The 5,636-nt window shown below is 46.8% G+C and overlaps 1 pseudogene; it reads left to right on the forward strand.

Moving 5' to 3' along the window:
* The first annotated feature begins 3,223 nt into the window (after nt 1-3,223).
* Nucleotides 3,224-4,322, forward strand: LOC147358800 (olfactory receptor 9Q1-like; annotated as a pseudogene).
* The last annotated feature ends 1,314 nt before the right edge of the window (nt 4,323-5,636 follow it).

Below are 5,636 nucleotides of genomic sequence, written 5' to 3' on the forward strand. Positions count from 1 at the left end.
CTTTTCTCCAGTCTTTGCTCTCCTAGCCTGGAACTGAACAAAAACTGGAATGAGGCATATATAATGAACCAGGTTTAGGAAATCACGGAAACAGAAAGATTAAGGGGAGAGAGAGAAGTAAGTGCTTGACAAACCAGAACTGGCAAGGAACTTGAGGGTGATACATGCAGGGACCAATCTTCAGGCAGCTATGACATTACTGTCCCCAAGTTCATTCACTAATATGTGTGTGTGTGTGTGTAGAGTGTAGGAGGAGGGGGAAGGACACTGAGGCCTGGAGAGATAAGGTGATTTGCTCAGGGTCATCACTAAGCAGGTTTGGGAGGATAAGATCTACCCAGACCCCCTGCTCCCCAGCACAGTGGTCTCTCCCCAGACCCTTAAGATTCTCAAGCAGTGGAAGAGAAATGACGTTTTAGAGACAAAGGAAAAATTAGTGAAAAAGAGAGACGAGGACTGCAGGGTAAAGATGAAGTGGAATTCAGGTGAGGAAACTGTTCTGGTCCCCTTGGCTCATGCTCAGTTCAGACCACCAGATCCAATTCCTTGGATTCATCATTCTCTCCAATACGTCAGTGCAACGCTGGCCTAGCTGCCAAAGTTTAATGCTTTAAAGATGATCAAATACCTTCTCTACTCCCCTGCACTGCACCTCTGCCAAAGGAATTTCTGTCCATTAGCACAAGAGTCTCCATCAGCCTCAGATACGGAGAGACTGCAGAGCTGGTTTTCATGCTTGTCTGCGTAAAGGCAGACATTTCCCCGGTCCTCTTGGGCTGTTGGAATCGACTCGTGATGCATGTAAAATCCTGCCTTAAGATAAATAGGGCTTCTGTGTGCAGTTTTGTTCCTAATGGCAGTTCCATTTTAGCTGTGCAATCTTGGAGGCAAGATGGAGTTACTTAAACTCTGTCTCAGTTGCCTCATCTGTGGAGTGGGGATAATAAAAGTTCCTGCCTCATAAAGTGAATGTGGGGATTAAGTGACTTAACATATAAATCACTTAGAATAGCGTCTATATACATGCACTGTTATTAAAGAAAATATCTGTCCTTTTAAAATCTATTTTTGTGCTCTACAGCAGCTCCCCGCCAGCGATCTGTTTTACACATGGTAGTGTACACATTCACTATATTCAAGCAGAGACATTACTTTGCCAACAAAGGTCCGTCTAGTCAAGGCTATGGTTTTTCCAGTGGTCATGTACGGATGTGAGAGTTGGACTGTGAAGAAAGCTGAGCGCCGAAGAATTGATGCTTTTGAACTGTGGTGTTGGAGAAGACTCTTGAGAGTCCCTTGGACTGCAAGGAGATCCAACCAGTCCATTCTGAAGGGGATCAGTCCTGGGATTTCTGTGGAAGGAATGATGCTAAAGCTGAAACTCCAGTACTTTGGCCACCTCATGCGAAGAGTTGACTCACTGGAAAAGACTCTGATGCTGGGAGGGATTGGGAGCAGGAGGAGAAGGGGACGACAGAGGATGAGACGGCTGGATGGCATCACTGACTTGATGGACGTGAGTCTGAGTGAACTCCGGGAGTTGGTGATGGACAGGGAGGCCTGGAGTGCTGCGATTCATGGGGTCGCAAAGAGTCGGACACGACTGAGCGACTGAACTGAACTGAAGTGTATACATGCCAATGCCACTCTCCCCATTCATGCCACCTTCTCCTCTCAGATGACCCAGAGGAGATGGAGGGGGTAGGAGGCTCACAAGGGAGAGGATTTATGTATACATATAGCTGATTCATGTTATTGTACAGCAGAAACTAATACATTGTAAAGCAATCATATTCCAATAAAAAATAGTGAAAAAAATCTATTTTTGGTCAGCTAAGAGAATCTAGTTAAGACAACAGCTTTCTGTTAAGTAACCACACTTAGCTTGTTGAGATTGGTAGGCTAAGTCCAAGGATGGCTTATGATCTCTACGAATATTCATCAATTTTATTGGGTTCTTAAGAGTTTAGCTTTTATTTTTAAATGTTTTCATAAAAATAAATACAATCACTTGAAGGTCTGCACAATGCCTTTCTCTCTGCAGTGTGCTTTATATCTCTTGATAACTTTGTCTGTTGCACAAAAGCATGTTGAGGTTTACTGTGTGCTGAGCTCCAGGGCACATATGCTGACCAGGGAAGACAGTCTCAAGGAGACTTCCTATGGGAAGTAGGCTCTAAGCTGGGGTCTGAAGGTGGAGTGAGGCTTGGGCAGGACACTGAGGAAGGGAAAGTTAAGATGTTTCAGCAGTAGTAATGGCCTGCGGAAAGCACAGAGGTGTGAGTGAAGGTGGGGGATTAGAGAAGCCACAAATAATTCAGGTGACTGGAGAAAAGGGTGAGGGTGGGCTGTGGCTGTGGGTTCAAAGAGTGAGAAGCGAGAAAGAGGCACAAGGGATTAAGTAGGGGAGACCTCATGGAGGGCTTCCCCTGACACACCCAGGAGTCTAAGAACATCCTGTCCTTGATGGGGCACCATGCCTGGAGTTTTTGAATTAATTATTGGCTGCACTGAGTCTTTGTTGCTGCGCACGGGTGAGCTGGGCAGACTCTCTAGGTGTGGTGATAGGGCCTCTCACTGCGGTGGCTCCTCTCGTTAGAGTTCAGGCTCAGTAGCTGTGGTGCATGGGCTCTGCTGCTCTGTGGCAGGTGGAATCTTCCCAGACCAGGGATCGAACTCATGTCTCCTGCGTTGGCAAGTGGATTCTTAAGCACTGAACCACCAGAGAAGTGCTGTGTCTGGATTTTTTAACAGGGGAATGAAGAGGGATTCTATTAAAGTCTCAGAAGTATCACTCTGGCTACGCTGGGGAAGAATTGGCAAGAAGCCGGCCTGAGGACAGGGGAAGCTGTTAGTTACAAGGCTCTTGTTTTGATCCAGGCAAGAAATGAAGAGGGTGTGAAATCAGGGAGGAGCTATGGTCCTAGAGGAAAACAAAGGAAGGAGTCCTGAGATAGATATTTCGGTGGGAGGCAGGAGCCCAGGTATCAACCCCTGTTGGAGAGATAGGGAAATCCTGGTTGAGTGGTTATCTGTGTGCAGGGGTTTACACAGCTAGTAGGGAATAAAGCACTGCTTTTCTGAAAATGTTCACCAGTACTGGTTTTCTTGACATACAAGATGACTCCACGTCACAGAATTGCCTCGGATGTAAGAGTTCAGACCCGTTCTCTCTGAAGCCCCCACGTAGCACCTGGATTTTGTCCACAAGACATGCTCGACATGGTAAACCAGAAAGAGATTGAAATCCCATGTACGGCTGCATAACTTGCTACTCATCCTCACCTTCTCAGGTACCCCTGGCTTCATGGCAGAGAAGAACCTCACTTTTGTGACGGAACTCCTCCTCGCCGCCCTCACCGACTGCCTGCACGGGCCCTGCCTCTCTTCCTCCTGTGCCTGTTTGTCTATCTGGTCACCCTGTCGGGGACTGTGGGCCTGATCATCCCGACCCGCATGGCTCCCCGGCTCCAGACCCCCATGAACCCCTTCGGAGTCACCGCTCGCTCCCGGACGTCTGCTGCTCGTCGGTCACTGCGCCTCAGACGATGGCCGCTCCCCAGCGCGCCGCGCCGCCCAGCTCTTCCTCTTCAGCTTCCTGGGCTCCGCGGACTGCTGCCGCCCGGCCCTCACGGCCTGCGAGCGCCGCGTGGCCGTGCGCCGCCCCCCGCTCGACGTCGCCGCCGTGACGCGGAAGGCCCGGGTGCGTTTCGTGAGGGGAGCGCACGCGGCGGGCGCCCTCAGCGCCTGGGTGAGGACCGCGTCGGCCTTCGCGCTCTGCTTTTGTGGACCCAACGAGATCGCCTTCGTTTTCTGTGAGCGCCCACCTCTCTTAGAGATGACCTGTGGGGACAGCTCTACCCAGGAAGGGGTAATGACTGTGTTTGCCGTGTTCGTCATCCCTGCCTGCATGGCGGCGATTCTGGTTCCTGCCTGCTTCCCATCATGGCCGTTATGAGGATTCCCTCTGCAGGAGGCCGCGCCAAGACCTTCTCCACGTGCACCTCCCACCTCACTGTGGTGTCGCTCTTCTTTGGGACCCTCATCTTCATGTATCTGGGAGATCACTCTGGCCGGATCACAGCGGTGATCCCCATGTTGAACCCTCTTACCTACAGCCTGAGGAACAAGGAAGTGCTGGAGGCCCTGAGGAAAATTCTCAACAGAGCCAGGGTGTCCTAACCATCCAAATTGGAAATTCCTGAGCATCGTTTTCTTTGCAGTGCCAACATTCTGGGAACTCATTATTTATAGCATGCTCGATGTTTAAATGAATGTGTCATCGTGTAAGGCATAAAAAAGAACCAGAACTTGTAGTTCCAGGGAAAGAAAAGAAGGAAAGGAAGCGGCAGCTTAGGAAGAGATTGGAGTAAGAGCTCTAACTCCCATGACAGTGACAAAAAAATATCTGAAATTAAATCCTGTGTAATCTGTTCATTTATCCATCCATCAGTCCATCCATTAATCCACCTTATTCTTTTGATGCATTTCAAAGTGAGTGAGAGACATCAGTATTAATGCTCTTCTATCCTATATAGGCAAGAATGATTTCATCAATTAGGATTCAATATTTAGATTATGTTTATTTAAAAATGTTTTAAAATTGAACTATAGTTGGTTTAAAATATTGTGTTAGCATCAGTTGTACAGCATAGTGATTCAGTATTTTTGTAGATTTTACTCCAATACAGTTTATTACAAGATATGGCTATAATTCCCTGTACTCTACAGTACAGCCTCACTGCTTATCTGTTCTACACCTAGTAGTTTGAATCTGATCATCCCATACTCCTGATTTGTCCCTCCCGCTCCGCCCTCCCCTTTGGTAGCCATAGTTTGTTCTGTTTTACCTATACATTCATTTGTATTACTTTGTAGATTCCACATATAAGTGATATCACATAGTGTTCGTCTTTCTCTGTCTGACTTACTAAGCATAATAGTTCCATTTATGTTGCTGCAAATGCATTATTTCTTTTTTCATGGCTGAGTAAAATTCATACATATCCATAGAGAGCACATCCTTTTTTTTTGGATGTGCTGTGCAGCTTGTGGGATCCTAGTTCCCCAAGCAGGGACTGAACCCAGGCGCCCTGCAGTGGGAGCACAGAGTCCTAACCACTGCCCAGGACCTTTCCATAGAACGTATTCTTAATTCAGTCATCTGTTGACGGGCACTTGTGTTGCTTCCCTGTCTTGGCTATTATAAATGGTGCTGCTATGAACACTGGGGTGCCTGTGTCTTTCTGAATTAGAATTTTCAGTTTTTCTGGATATATACCCAGGAATGGAATTCCTGGATCATGTGGTAGTTCCATTTTTAGTTTTAAGGAGACTATATAATAGTGTTCTCCGTAATGGCTACACCAATTTACATTCCAATCAGTAGTGTACGTCCTACCCAATGTTTGTTATTTATAGACTTTTTTAGGATAGCCATTCTAACAGATGTGAGGTGATAGCCCATTGTTGAAATAAACTCAAAATGGTTTAAAGACTAAATATAAGAATGGAACCATAAAACTCCAAGAAGAGAACATAGGCAGAACACTGACATAAAGCATAGCAGTATTTTCTTGGCTCAGTCTCCTAAAGCAAAAGAAATAAAAGCAAAAATAAACAAAGGGGACCAACTA

This window comes from Bos grunniens, chromosome 15, assembly GCF_055505025.1.
Source record: "Bos grunniens cultivar Pamir isolate PY7600 chromosome 15, Bosgru_T2T1.0, whole genome shotgun sequence".
In the NCBI taxonomy this organism is placed as follows: Eukaryota; Metazoa; Chordata; class Mammalia; order Artiodactyla; family Bovidae; genus Bos; species Bos grunniens.